We start from the raw sequence: 16,703 nt of genomic DNA on the forward strand, positions 1-16,703 counted from the left end.
TCTCTCAAACAAATAGATGCCTTTAAGAAAAGAAGGGGGCACCTGGGTGGATCAGTTAGATTAAACATCTGCCTTCCACTCAGGCCATGTTCCCAGGGTTCTGGGATCAAGCCCCACTTCGGACTCCTTGCTTAATAGGGAGTCTGCTTTTCCCTCTCTCTGTCTGTCAGTCCCACTGCTCGTGCTCTCCCCCCAACTCTATTTCCCTGTCAAATAAAGAAATAAAATCCTTAAAAAAGAGAAAGAGAACGAGAAAGCTTAGGTTGTGGCAAGTTATCATACTCAGGATCCAGATTCATCTCCTATAATTTATGTAGAGCTTTGTTTCCAAGGGCAACATATATACATATAACTTAATGTACTCTTATCTGAAATAAGTCATTTGTGCATATTTATCAGTCACATATATCTGTATTTTTTTATTTAGCAAGTGGCAGAAAATCAAATTCTTAGTAGTCTAAGGAAAAAGGTGATTTGTTTAGTCCTATAAGTAAGAATTCAGGGATAGATCTTTGTCGGTCACTGCTGTAATATGCTAATATCATTAAGAGTCTCTCTATATTGGCCACCTAAGTCGCTCAGCTGGTTAACTGACTGCTTTCTGCTCAGGTAATGATCCTGGAGTCCCAGGATCGAGTCCTGCATCAGGCTCCCTGCTCACTCCCTGCTGGCATACTCTCCCTCTCTCATTTTCTCTCTTAAATAAATATGGTATTTTTTAAAAAAATAATCTTCCTATATTTCTTGAGCCATCTTCTTCTCTAGTAGTTCCAATTGTCACTCTATATCTAGAAATTCTAGCACAAAAGAATCTATTTCCCAATAAATTTTGTCAAAACACCTGATTAGAGGAGGGATTAGACTGAGAAGATGAACACGGATCATGTGTCCTATGGCAAAATAGTAAGATCTATATATTCATATAACTGTATGAACGCTCACCTTCTGATTTTGATAATTATGCTATGACTAATTAAGATGTTTATTATTAGGGTGAGCTAGATGAGGATTATGTGGGAACCTACATTTTTAAAAACTCATTTGTTTAGAATTATTTCAAAAATTTAGAAATATGAATTGAACATAGTGGATTATATGACAGTAAAGACTTTTAAAGTATAAATATTTGTGAAAGACTTCATTTAGCAATGTCTTTCCATCATTAGAATTAGAACTGATTCGGGGTTCCTGGGTGGCTCAGTGGGTTAAAACCTCTGCCTTCGTTCAGCTCAGGTCATGATCTGAGGGTCTTGGGATTGAGTCCTGCATCGGGCTCTCTGCTCAGCAAGGAACCTGCTTCCCTTCCTCTCTCTCTGCCTGCCTCTGTGCCTACTTGTAATCTTTGTCTGTCAAATAAATAAATAAAATCTTAAAAAAAAAAAAGAATTAGAACTGATACATCAGTTGAATTGAAATTGGTCTCTATGCATGGCCTTTCCAGTATCCTATTGCTTTTTTTTTTTTTTGAAACTATTTTTTTTCTTCAGATTCACAGACTACTTCTTTGTTATAGATACTACTGATTACAGAAATATGTATTATAATTCATATGTTTGAATATTTATCTTCCAAGCTAAATTATAAGCATCTTGTGGGCCAGGTCTGTAAGTTGTTTTTAAAATCTGAGAGTCAAGCAGAGAGCCCAGTATAGAACAGAAGTTCATTATATGTTACTGGAATACGTGAGCAGGTATACTAATTTGTTCATTCATATCAGCAGCTAGGATCACAGACTATTATTTTAACTAGCTAATGGTTTGGCTTTTAAATATTTATTTTTTAAGGTTTTATTTATTTATTTGAGAGAGAGAGAGAGAATGCACACCCAAGAGCAGGGGGAGGGGCAGAGAGAGAGAGAAGATGACTCCCCTGCTAAGCAGGGAGCCCTGACATAGACTGAATCCTAGGAACCTATGATCATGAACTGAGCTAAAGACATGCTTAACTGACTGAGCCACCCAGGCAACCCTTAAATAAATATTTAAATAGAATTTTAGTTTATAGTGTTCATTTAACTCTTCCCTTTCTTAGACACCAATGCCCAATACCATGTTATAGCTCAAGAAAATATATCCTGTATCTGTTTCTGAGGAAAAAAAAAATTGAAAAAATGCTAATAGTACTGCTATTGTTACTTCTTTTTACATGTGGGGTAGGGGTTAAGGGGAAGGCACTGAGATTTCATTTATGCATCTATTCTACCAACATTTATTAAGTAATTTGATACATCCATTTATTCTACTGCTATGTATTAAGTGTATCAATGCTGTTTTAGGTTATGGTCTACACCAGCCTATTTTAAAAGATTAGTGAATTCATTTGAAGAAGCAGGCAATTCAGTGAGGAAGAAAATCACCTTAAAGTGTAGCATATCGAAAGTGAACTCATAGTTCCTACACCTCACCTCCTGCTATTGTCCCCTGCTGTCTTTGGAATGAGCCAGTTTTCAATCAGCTCTTGTGTTGTCATATGATATACATCCATCAGCAAACATGCACTGAGCTCCTGCTGAGGACAAGTATCATGGGATAAAATGATCTTGAAAATGCTCACCTATCTGAATATGTTTAGTGCTGATATTTCTTATACCTTATATTTCATATTTTTTTTTACTAATTATAGTTAAGATGGAATAAATGTAAGTATTAGGCAATGGAAATGTACCTTTTAGCAAATAATATATAATCAATTCTATTTCAGTGAAATGTGTTTACATGTCTTACTATAGTAAGTATAATTAAAGCCCAGAGGTCTTGTATCTGGTGAAATTCAGGAAAAAGGAATCAGATATCCATTTATTGACCAAATATTACAGGCTGGAGATTCTTGTTTACCAAATGTTACAGGCTAAAGATATGGTATACTGACAGTTTTCTGTGCATCAACATAAAGGAAGTCCAAAGTAGTTTCTGAAAACACATGATAACATTATAGGAATAAAGTTCCAAGGAGTTTTTCTAGTAATAAAGTAGTTCTCCAAAGATTATAATTATTCAATTTACTGAAAATGGGAACTGACCTAATCACTACCTGTGATGGACTGAATTGCATCCCGCAAAATCCTGCGTTGAAGTCCTAACTCCCCACATAATGGTATTTGGATATCAGGCCTTGGGGAAGACAACAATGGACTTGCTCCCCTCCTCTTTCCCTGCCATGTAAGGATCCAGCAAGAAGATTGCTATCTAGAGGCTAGATAGTTCTCTTCTAGAGAGAGCTCTCACTAGAAACTGACAATGCTGACACCTTAATCTTGGCCTTCTACGCTTCCTAACTGTGAGAAAATACATTTCTGCTGCTTAAGCTGCCTAGTCTATGGCATTTTGTTATGGCAGCCTGAGCTATGACTCTACCTTTCCTTCTCACCATATTTAATGATAGTTTGCAGTGCTGTGAACACATATTTAAGTGTGCTCACAAATATTTTTACCCGGAATATCCTTTGACTCTGAAGGATGCAAGATTGGGCTTGGTGGGGAACTTCAATAAGATATTGAGAGAATTGAAAGTAATCAGGATTACTTCAGAGAAAGCTTCTGCTAATACCGAAATAGGTTATACTTCAGAAAACACATAATCCAAGAATAGTGTCACCTGTTAGAAATATCCTGATCTATGTCTAAAACATGGAGAAAGAAATGGAGTATTATACCTTCTTTTCTGATTTGTTCACTAAAGTCCAAATATAAGTAGATTCTGCCTAAGCTTCTGCATGTAAAAATTACTTTGTTAAAATAGTCCATGTGGTTGGTTTAAGATGATGGAATGAGTAGTGTCTGTAAGTGATATGTTTATTCCCCTCCCATGAAATCTCTCAAAGCCTATGTTGAATCTCTTGTTCAGTGCTCTAGGAAACACTGCATCTTGACCAAGCACAACCAAGAACTAAAGCTTATATGGCTAGGAAAGCTTATAATCCTCAGAGATTATGATTTTTTAAAAGATTTTATTTATTTATTTGACAGACAGAGAACACAGGTAGGCAGAGAGGCAGGCTCCCCACTGAGCAGAGAGCCTTATGTGGGGCTCGATCCCGGGACCCTGAGATCATAACCCGAGCCAAAGGCAGAAGCTTAACCCACTGAGCCACCCAGGCATCCCAAAGATTATGATTTTTAATGTATTAGTATTAATAACTGAGTTGGGACTAGATTTCTGAAAACACATAATATGGAGAATTTTAAGTGTCTCATTTACCAGGTCCATAATCTCTTAGTGATGTATACTTGATCAATTTTTATGTCTTTTAGGGAAGGGACCTCTTTAATTCCCTCAGTTTTAGCTATCTTGCTCATTTCCAAACAGCAAAAAATGTGAGACAAGGTACTGTGGCCAATAAATAAAAAAAAAAAAGAAAGAAAGAAAGAAAGAAATATATGACCCTTTTATTTGAAAAACTTGTATTTAATGGGAACAAAATAGTATGAATATAAAATGAAATATTTAAGCCATTTGGAAGAATCACCAATGACTTTTTGCTATTATTCCTGAAGGGGTAGGGATTGTGTTGTGCCATAGTAACCTAGAAACTGAAATGAGAATTAAGAATACATACAGAGTTGTGAGCTAAGATCCATGGGTCAGAAGCAAATGGAATATTTAGGGAAAGGAGGGCAGCTATTTCAAGCAAAGTTCCCCTATCCCTACCTACCACAAGAGAATAATGAAGGTCAGTTGGGACCAAACTGGAAATAATTTAGCATCACTATAAGAATATAAGCAGCATTCATTCATCCAGAAAACAGAAAAAAATGTTTTAGGAATACTGAGCCAGCAGCAATTTATTGTAGAGTGGAGGTACTGGGTCGGGGAGAGAATTAGAGATACAGAGGTAAATAATATAGGAAGATTTGTGTGATCTTAGGAAATACCCTCTTCTCCCATCAACATTCTCTTGCTTACAGAATTTAACATCATAAATTGATAACCTAATAGGAAGTAAAGTGTCATTTTTGCTAGCCTAGATTAGAGAAGGCAAGTCAGGCTCCTTGCTTCAACCTTGACCTCTGTGATGGTAAATTCCATAGATGCAATTTTGGTTCTCTTTCACTGACATTTTACATCCTAAAACAGACCATGCTCCTTCCAGCAACTGTGCCTTTACACATTTATACATCCATCTCTCCTCCCTGGAGCACTTTCTCTTTCTTGTTGTGAATTTATACTCAGTTTTCAGATTTCTATGCAAATATAACTTTTTTAGAGGTATCTTTCTTATGATCCTTATACTTGGTCAAGCTTAGTTACTGCATTCATAGTTCATCTTCTTTCTGTCCCTTAGCTTATCTAATTTTATACTCACACAGTTGTTTGTGACCATATTGATTCGTGTTTATCCCCATTGAAATGTAGGCTCTTTAAAAGCATGGGAAATATCTGTAAGTGCTGGGGATTCAGTGATGCACAGAAACAAAGTATTTGACCCATATTTAGCATTGAGTAAATATTTTTGAATTTATAAATCAGTAAGTCCTAAAATAACCAGTTCATAGCCAGAACTGCATAGTCTAGACCTACAAGTGTGTCTCTCTGAAGAGATGAAAAATGCTAAGATATTTCTCAAACAGAGTGTAAATACTGATGAGTCTTGCCAAAACAGAGAAACAAACAAACAAACTAAAACACACCAGGATTAAACCTACTTTGGTATCACTGAGAGGAAATACCCTGTGCCAAGATTTGAAATACTTTACCCTTAAAGAAACATGACACACCAAAAGTAACATTTTACTCTTTGTGCAGACAATGTCAACTTTCTGACATACAAATTTGAAATAGAGATGCACAAAGACACCAGGGAAATGCTTGGAAGCCCTGAAGTGCTGAGAATTCTTTGGGCAGACTCCTCTACGCACAGATGAACACCATGAGCTTGCTGGAAGGGGTTCAAAGAACAGCCCACAGCAGCACTCAAGTTTGCTAAAGTGACTGACGTTGGCTTCAGTCTGGATTCCAAAGGCGACAGCTGACAAGGAAAAGAGGAAGGGAAAGCAGAGGCAAGATTTGAATTGTTGCAAAAGCCTGAGGCAGCAGAAGGCAAACATCTTCTGGGGTTATCATGTGTTCCTAGTCAGTTGCACCAGAGATCTTTCTAACAGAGTAACAGCTGGTTGATTGGAGCAGCCAGCTCTAAAGAAATGCCCCTCTCCCCCTGCATTGTAGGATCTGAAACAGCAGTGACAAGAAGGGGTTGTTTGTCTTTTGATATCTCATTTATTCAACTCTGATGGGAGGATTGTTATATTGACAGGCATTAAATAACAATGTTTACTATCTGTCAGATATTATTCTAAGTGCTTTACTTACGTTAACTAATCTAATAAGCTCAGCAATCCTGTCAGATAGGTACTATTATCAATCACTCTTTTCAGATGGGGAATGGAGATAGAAGCATTAAAATAATCTGTCCAAAGTTACACAGCTAGTATCAACAGTATAGCTCCTAAGAACATGTGCTTGCTTAACTCTGGTGCTACACTGCCCCTATATTACAGTATTGCACATAGTGGTCAACATTTATTGAATTTTTGCCATGAGTGCTTCACACACCTGAGAGATAACCATATGAAATCTGCAGTTCAAGCTCAGGAAGAATGTTTTCCATCATGACTTGACAAATGAGAGAACTGAGGCAGAGAAAATGTTATGTTGAGAGGCAGCATATTACAATGTAAATGATAAGGTGTAAAGTGATGAGCTCACACATAGAGGTGAATGCCCTGCCCATAAGGAGCTCATAGTTTAAGGGACCAAGGGTAGAAGAGTAATTCTAAATGATGGGAGGAAACATGTATTAGCCATCTACCCTGTTCCAGGTACTGTGCAGGGCAATTTACATATATTGTGCCATATGATGCTTTTATCATATAATGCTTTTATCATGTGAAAAGTCCAATTCTAACCCAGTCTTTAATAACTATTCAGTTTTTACTATGTACATAGTTATAAACATCAGTGAAGGAGCTATAGAGTCTGCCTTAGCAAAGGTGTGTTTAGCTGAGAAGGCTTTGCATCTGTTATAGCCTATGTTCTCGGGTCAATTCCATGCCACCTGGCTAGAGTTTCTGCAGGTCTCAGACTCTAGCCAGATCCACTTCTTTAATGCTTATCTTTTCATAGTAAGCATGCATGAGGAGCACAGTATTGATAAACAGTATAACTGTGAACTGTTTAGAAAACAATCCATTCTGAGTATTATTCTGAATGTTACTCAATAATTGTTATAAATGACCACATGCTTCTTCCTCCTCCCTCCCCTTTTATTTTATTTTATTTTTGCAGAGTATTCTTTAAAAGGACAGATGGGAACAGATTGAGAAAAGAAAGAAAAATACATTTGCATAAAATACCAAAAAAACCCACAGACTTTTGCACTGTTTCAGATGCCTTTGTAGGCAGAAATAGTTATTTTTAAGGATAATTATGCATATTGTAGCAATGCATGGTATGGATTTAACCTTGGCAATGAAATCATTAACTCATTGCATGGCCTTGAGTATATTCCATTACCTCTTTTGACCACAGTCTCCTTGATTTCCATTTCTTTATATAGGCCACAATGGCAAGATTCGAAAGAAATCCATTTGACCTGAGCTGAAAGAAAGTAACTCCCAGGGTTCTAGAGGTTCCCCTTGCCTTGTAGGATAGATTCAAACTCTGCCACCTGAATTCCAGAACTCTGTATTGGCCCCCACTTTCTGTTTACCTGGCTCACTTCTTTCCTTATCACCACCACCACTGCTGCCACACAGCCCTAACTCTAGGCATTATGACCTATCTGGTTTTATTTTAGAAAATGTCATTTTTTTTCAAAATTCAGTCCCTTTTCCAGGTGCTATTTCCTCTCTGTGGTATATATTTACATACCTTTACCTCTTAAGGAGTAGCTACTGATCCCTTAAAACCTGAAATTCCTGCTTGTGAGAACAATGGCTTCTAGAAGGCACAATTACAGTCTTTAAAATGTATGTATTTGCCCATGTGCTAGGTGTAAAATATCTTATTTTGCAATTTGCTAATTTCTAATGAAGTTCAACTTTTTATTATTTGGAAAATTACTGTTTTTTAAGTTAAGTCTCTCTTTGTAAGTAGAACATTGTTTCTGTGTGTTTAACTTGAACAGTTGTTTGTTCATTGAGTTAAGGGTATGTTTCTCCCTCTTATGTCTCACTTTTAAACATCTGGGTCTTTAGAATGTGTTTGTCAGATGTTCAGTTATAAGGTATCTTTTGTTAGATTTCCATGGCAAAGACATGTGAAGTTCTGTTGGGCTTCAGGGCAGCAAGAATTTGTTCTGGTCCTTGTAACTAGTGATGTGTGGGGAGCAATAGCCTTGTGAGTCTCTTGACATCTCTACCTGTTAGAATTTATGAATGAATGGAGGACTTTAGGTTTTGTTTTTCCTTTATAAGTGAAAATCATTCATGGCTCTTTTCTATCTAGAAGAATGTATAAGGAAAGAAAATACCCACATCTCCTCCACTACCTGTTTCTCCCTATTTGCAAAATCTACCAGATGTCAGTAGCACCGAACCTTTACTCCTCTTCCACCCCCAGAGCTTAGTTTAGTAATTTCCATAATGAAGCAGAAGGAAATGAGTAGTGTGTATGTGCGTGCATGCGTGTGTGTGTGTGTGTGTGTGTGTGTGTGTGTGTCTATTGGCTGGGTGGAAGGGACTAGTTTATTGATGGGTTTTCTGATTGGTATGCCATGGATCAGTTCAATCTCTGACTTCTCATCTGTATCTCTCCACACTGAAACTCAGGGTGGTTTCTTCAAATATATTTGAACAATTTGTGATCTCTCAGTGTTATTGTAAATTCGAGTCGCTCTTCCTTTCATGGGCATTTATTGGAAAGCTTTTATGCAGTAGAGTGAATGAGCCTTAGCTTACTGATCAGTGAGTCACATGAGTCATATTTAGCACTTAATTCTTTTAATATATTGACACTTCCTTGAGAGCCTTAAGTCTAGCCTGCTACCTGATTATATAATAGGTGCTCAATAAAATGTTGATCAATAAATTTATTATTCCAATGTGCATTTGGGTAATATGGAATATGCTAAATTAAAGCCTTTCTTACTTAACCCAGCTATAAGTTCAAATATAATTCTTTCCCTATGGCAATTTCTCAAAAGAGAAAGGCCATTAACTCTGATGACATGTGTAATCTCTAACTTGCCTTACTATCCCAAACCCACATTTCTCAAATGGGCTTAGTTGATTAAATGAAACTATGTGGGGCTATTTGTCTCCCTGTCTGGTAGAATTCATGACTGAGTGGCCTCCTCATATTTCAGTTCAGGCTTCAGTGGGTTTCTGAGGAAAATTGCCCTTTTTTTTTTTTTGGAGGAAAGAGGCTTAAATACTTTATTCTAAAAAAGTAAGAAGATGATTGAATGTACAACTTAATTGCAGTAGTTTGTATTCACTGAATATTTGAATTTCTTATTTTAAATTATCTAGTGTACTATAACTTTCCATTCACTTCCTCATACTTACTAAGCCTTAGAGAAAATACCCATACCAGGAATGACCTCAAATATTATGTCAGAGTAGGATTAATATTATGATCTTTGCTTTCTTATTAATTTTCAGCTTCTAAACATTAGAAAAATTAAATTTCTTTTTTAAAGCTTATTTTATCTCATCAGTACTTAAAAAAAATATACTGTGAGTTCCTCTGGCAGATGCACAAAGTTTAGAGCAAATGAAGGTTGTTTGAAATTGCCTGATTATCATTATCATGGTCATCATTTTAAGAGGTGAAGAGAAGAAACAAAACTTCTGTCCCTCAGTTAGCTAGTTTTTCCACTAGAAGAAAAGGTATTGATTTTGAGGTCTGGAAGTATATTATGTAAGTGCATACTGGGTCATTACTTGTGTTGAGATACTGAAGCATAACTGTCAGATTCCTCTTCAAGAAAAGACTTATTGTCCATCTGCATGGAGTGTGGAAGCTGACAGTCTTTACCTAATAGCATTGTCAGGGTCTGTTTCAGTATTTTCTTCCCTAGATCTCACTCCCTATGCATATTGAACAAGGCAGTGGTAAAAAGTCTGATCATTTCCATTCAATATGGGATTCCTCTGATGGTAATCTTTGGTCCAAATTTTTTCTTTGTGTTGCAAGAGACTTTGCCAGTTCTGCCTTGCAATTTGATGGTATCTCTTTCCCAATCATGCTTCTTCCCATTTCCTTTCTCAGGGTGACTCCCCAGTAAATCCTTTGGACTCCTACTTTGTCTCAGCATTTGCTTCTGAGAGAATTCAACCTTTGGTCCATATGTTAAGAGGATCAATAAGTAGGTAAACCAAGTGAGTGACACATCAAGAAGAGTTAGCTTTGCTTTACTTCTACACTATTTTTTTTAAAGATTTCATTTATTTGAAAGAAAGTCATAAGTTGGAAGAGGGAGAGGTGGGGAAGGTGCAGACAGAGAGGGAGAAGCTCCCCACTGAGCAGGGAGCCCAACACAGAGCTTAATACCAAGATGCTGGGATCATGACCTGAGCCAAAGGCAGATACTTGACTGACTGAGCCACTCAGGTGTCCCTTTGCCTCTACTTCTATATTCATAGGTACAGTGATAGTTTATGAGATCCTAAGCAGCTATTTGCCAGTATGATTTGGAAGTAGTAGGGAGGATAACTTTATGTTTAGGGTTACAGTTAGGCCGGCTGCTTACTTCCAGAGAAGAGTCATGCTGGAGTGTGGAGAACAAAACTGTCTCTATCTAATAATGGTAATAAAAGAGTTCCATATTTTTGTTTTGATTTTGTCCTGTGTGTTTGCATTTCCCTTTTCATGGTAACAAAGTGTTGATATGCCAAGATAGAAATGAAGCCTTCCTGGCCCACTGGCTTCATTAACAAAACCAGAAATAAGCCTGAGTACTGTTCCTAAGAATTTCATCATCCTGCATATGCACATTATGCCTCAAAATGAGTTCATCATCATTTAGGGTCCTCCCTATAATCATTTCATTATGCAAAACATATTCGCCTAAGGACATTGTAGCTCACAGAGTTAAGACCTGACTTAGGTGTCATTATGATCATTATTATCATGTCTGAGTATTTAGTATGTGGCAGTTACTGGAATGGATGTTTTATATGATCTAATTTACAACTTATAAAATTTCTATGACCTTGATATCATGATGTCCAATTTTCAGATGTGGAAACTAAGCCTGGAGAGTTTAAGTAAAAAGGCTAAGGTCACACTCTTAAAAATACCAGTTACACTGTGTTCATCAGAGCTGACAAATCGATTCATTTTGCCTGGATCCAAGACTATTGCTCTTTTTCTTTCATCTACGAATTCTATTAATAGGAGCACAAGAAAGACTTTATAACACTTCGGATGGATTATTTTTTTTTCCTGAAATGTCTTTCTGGCATGTATAAAGAACACAGATTTCATTTCACAGAATGTATTTTCATTTCTCTGATCAATCAGAAATGTTTAGTTTCTTTCTTTTGCTTTTTCTCATCAAGAATGCAGAAGTAACTCTGATTTTTTCAGGTATATATTGTTTTTTGGTGTAACTCTTTTCAGCAATAGCCATTTTCTCTTTTCCGAGGTTATATTTTAATTAAAGTATTATAATGTTGCTGAGTGACAAGAGTGTGGACTGGAAGTATGATAGATATAGCTTTGAATCCTGAAGCTGATGCTGATACTGTGTATTTGACAATTCATCGTGTGTAAGATTCAAAAGATAACACCTACTTACAGGTTTTCTGTGATGATTAAAATAGGACCATTTGTCCAACCTGTTTTTGTTTAGCCATCATTCATAGGTGACTGTAAAGAGAGACACAATCAAGTAAGTGCAAGAAAACAGACCCACAGGTTATTAACACAACATAAAGATACATAGTATAGGACAACGGACATGGGAAGGGCATTGGACAGGCAAGATTTTCTGGGAGATGTGATACCTGGGTCCAAATTTTAAGTATCAGGAAATATGGCTGAGTAAGAATAAAATAATAAAGACAGAGAATATCAGTCAATGTAGAGAGGAACAATAAAAGCAATTTTAAAATGTTGTAGAGGAGCACCTGGGTGGCTCAGATGATTAAGTGTCTGCCTTGGCTCAGGTCATGATCTCTGGGTCCTGGGATTGAGCCCTTCATTGGGCTCCCCACTCAGCAGGGTGTCTGCTTCTCCTTCTGCCTATTCCCCCCGCTTGTGCGCCGTCTCTCTCTCTCTCTCTCTCTCTTAAATGAATAAATAGAATCCTTAATAAATAAATAAATAAATAAGTAAAAAGTTGTAGGGAAAACATACCAATGTTGTTTCAGTTGGAGTAATTACGTGTTGTGGGACATAAATTATGAGGCAGTGGGTAGATGGAATTGTGCTATTTAGATGTTCATTTGTGTGTATTCCATATCCAAATGTGCATGGTGCCTCATACACAGTAAGAAAATAAGAAGTTACACTTCTCTATTTTCTTCCTCAGACTCTTGTTTTTTGCATGTTTATTTCTTCCTTTTCTCTTCTTAGTTCTTCTTAAGGACCTACCTAATTTCCTACCAATCATCAAAGTTCACTATTTGAACTGCCATCATTAGTTTGATTACAATTAGACATTTACTCTGTTTCTCTCCCTCCTATCCCCTGCTTTGGCCCCCAGGATGGTTTCCACAGACCCTCCCCCCCATTTCTTTTAAGTTACATTGGCTGCCTCCTTATTTCCTATTGGGTGTGGGTCAGGTCTTAGGAAGTGATATTATGGGTTTCTCAAAAGGATTATCTAGAAAGTTCTGAGGAGAGTGGAAACAGAGTAGCAAACTTCTTTATTTTAAAATAATAAAAAGTGGACAAGAGTTAAAATTTTTAAAAACAAAGTAACTGAATAATATATGCATAAATAAAGTAGAAAAACAATTTAGGAAACATATCTATTCTTTTAAAAATATATTTTAATTGCTGTTTTATTTACTTGTTCATATTTATTTTTTACTTGTTTGAAAGTTATTTATTCAAGTATAATTAACATGCAGTATTATGTTAGTTTTAGATAAGATAATGATTCAACAATTCCATACATTTCTCAATGCTTATCTGATAAATGCACTCTTAATCCCTTCACCTATTGCACTATTTCTGTTTTTTTGACATTTGTTTGTTTGTTTGTTTCGGCTGGATTTGTTTGGGTTGATTGGAAACAAATTGGAAAATTTGTTTGGGTTGGCTTGAGGGCAGGGAATCATGTCAACCATCATTCAAATCATTTTAAAGTGATCTATAATATGCAAATGAGAATTATATTTCTCCTTTACCAGTTGTTTCCCTGGCAAAGGTAACTGCAAAATAATGTCAGGGAACATTCATTTATTTTCTTGTTCCTTCACTCACTTATTCTTTCATTAATTTTACACTTTGGATTACTTAAACAGCTATTGCTGATTGAGGTCTGTGCTAGCTGTTGAGCTTATGAAAAAGACTAAAGGTTATCTTTTCAGGAGCTTAGCATTTTCAGTGGGAAGGCAGATTCTACACAGATAATTATAGTTCAGTGTAACATATAGTACTTAAGCAGAAGTAACAATTGGTTGCCCTGGGAGCATAGAAATGTGAGCCACAATCTTCATGGAAAACATCAGGATAAATAAAAAATTTCTGAGTGGATTACAGAGGAGGAGCTTGGTGCAGAACCTCAGAAGTGTATTACATAAGTTATTACATAAAGTTATATACTGGGATATTGGATTATGGAGTGAGCAGAATGATGCAACCCCCCCCTTATTATTTATCTCTAGTATCTTACCCCACTGAGCACACTTAATACGTTCTAGGCATTGAGTAAGATATCAATAAGCTCACCTTGTCCACTGCTCATGGCAGCCCTGTGGTTTCCCACCATTTACCAGGTGATGCACCTGGCATAAATAGTTTGTGGCAGGCTCCAGGTCACACAAGTATTAGCAGGGGTTCTGACTCACATAGTTTGAGTCTAAAGGCAAACTGGGCTTCCAGGAAAGCTAACATTATCCAATCTCTTTGTTTTATCTAAGCTATGAATATTAAGGCCTTTATGTAAATGGAATCATTATTGACCTTAAGCCACATACATTTCAGGTTCTGTGTTAGGTACTTCATAACACTAACAATAATAATAATAATAATAGCAATAACAGTAAAAATGGCTACCAGTATTCAAAATATTTTAAACAAAATAATGCTTTAATCAATACTAAAATTTAGAGTGGCTATTTTTATTTGGCAGATTAAGAAGCCTGGATTTAGCTAGATACATGATTGCCCATCTACACAGCTTAATGGTGATAAAACAAATATGGGATCTAGGGACGCCTGGGTGGCTCAGTGGGTTTAGTCTCTGCCTTCAGCTCAGGTCATGATCTCAGGGTCCTGGGATCGAGCCCTGCATAGGGTTCTCTGCTCAGCGGGTAGCCTGCTTCCCCCTCCCCCTCTGCGTGCCTCTCTGCCTATTTGTGATCTGTCTCTCTCTGTCAAATAAATAAAATCTTTAAAAAAACAAAAACAAATATGGGATCCAGGTTTGTTTCTAGAGACCATACCTATCCAGCCAGCCTCATCACAGGTCTCCCTCTTGCATACAATGGGCAGATCCACCTCTTCACTAGTCTGCTCCCTATGACTCCAGCACTACTGCATGAAAATCTAGAATATAACTATTCTGACAATGAAGAAATTCTGCAGTTATTCAGAGACAAGTAATAGTATAAGGTTCTGGAAAAATAATCTGAAATTGCTTACCTAGGCCCTTAGGGGAGGCACCCATTAGGCAGCAGCATCCAACAGCACTGCCATCTCCTATTGATTTGGTTACCACCATTATTCAGATAAAAAATGGCTCCAATAAAGCTCTCTCTAAGATGCATTGTATATGTACACCTGCTCAGAAAACTCCACACATCTCCTTATAAGCCTGCCTATCATTACTTTGTTGGACTAAGGTGCTATTTTCTCTCTCAAATATATTTTGAAGCATTGGAGTCAGGTGTGTTGGATCCCTGTTATTCAACTGTAAAATATTATACTCATGATTAGGTTTTTTTTTTTTTTCAGTCTCATTCACTTTATTGGAAGTAAAATAAATTTATATTAGGAAGAATTAAGTAATGATACTTGACATATGATAAATGAGGTAAATAATATAGTATTATAATATTTAATATTTATATTAATATTATAGTATTAATATGTAATATTTATTACACCTTTAATATATCAGCATTGTGCTGGCTTTGTATCATTAAATTCCTATGATAGACCTAAAGGTATGAATTATTACTTTGTTACTTTACAAATTGACAATGTAATATAACATTGTCTAGTTTATTTTGGCTGCTGCTACTGCAGTAGCATAGACTGAGTGATTTATAGACCATAGAACTTGATCTCTCATGGTTCAAAGGATGGGGTGATGGTGAGATCTTACTTCCTGGTGTATAGATGACAGTCTTCTTGTTGTGTCTTAACATGGTGGAAGGACAAGGGAACTTTCTGGTATCTCATTTGTAAGGGACTGATCCCATTCATGAGGGTAAAGCCCTCTCCAGGACACAACCACTAAATATCTTAACTGGGGATTAGAAGTCACCTTTTGACAATTTTGTAGAACACAAGCATTCTGTTTGTAGCAAGCAAACATACTTTAAGGTGACCTCCCCACCCCAATGAATCACAACTTTGTATAACCTTCTGTCCTTGAGTACAAGCAGAACCTGTGACTTGCCAAAGGTGAAGGGACTTTTCAGATACAATTAAGGTCCCAAAGCATTTGATTTTAAGTTAATCAAAAGGGAAATCATTCTGGGAGGTCTCTTCTAATTAGGTTAGTCCTATAAAAGAGTGCCATCTGTTCAGCATATGAAGAAGTCATGTTATCTCCTTGATAAGAAGTTAACATTTCATATGGGAAGGCAGGTTCTAGACAAATAATTATAATTTATTATGATGTGTAATGCTTAAGCAAATATAGTGATTGATTGTCCTGGGGACACGAATATATGAGCCACAACCTGCATGGAGATTATCAATATTGAAAGATGAATACAAATGTCTGGATAGACAACAGAGGGGGATCTTGAGTCACAGGGCAGAACCTCAGAAGTGTAATGCAAACACTCTGGCCAGACCACTAGTGCTTCTTTTCTTTCTGTCACTGAATAGTATCCTGTTGTATAGCTATGTATTTTATTTATCCATTCATCCATCAATGGCCATTTGAGGTGTCTGCATTTTTCTGGCTACTGTGAATAGTGCTACTATATGTGTGTGTACATGTATTTGATTGAATATCTGTTTTCAATTCTTTTGAATATGTAACTAAGACTGGAATTGCTGGGTCTTTTGGAAGTTCTTTCAGTGCTTACCTTTTCCAGTAGGAACTGCCACACAGTAATACATGTGTTTAAAGCCACTAAATTTGTGAAATTTAGAAATTTCACAGAAAACAAATGCTCTGAGGAGCAACAACAACAAAATTCACATAAAGTGCCCATGTATAGATTAGTACATAGAAGATCTGAGATTTTGCCTCAGATCTATCTTACATTAGGTACAAGATTGATAAACATATCCATATCTTTTCATATTTTCAGCAAAAGTTTGCTGAGTTCCTAATATATATCAGAGGTTTTCCCAGTTAAACCTGCTAAAACCTGTGTTTTAACAAGCTTCTGGGAGCTTCTGATGAA

This window comes from Mustela lutreola, chromosome 16 (genome assembly GCF_030435805.1).
Source record: "Mustela lutreola isolate mMusLut2 chromosome 16, mMusLut2.pri, whole genome shotgun sequence".
Classification (NCBI taxonomy): Eukaryota; Metazoa; Chordata; class Mammalia; order Carnivora; family Mustelidae; genus Mustela; species Mustela lutreola.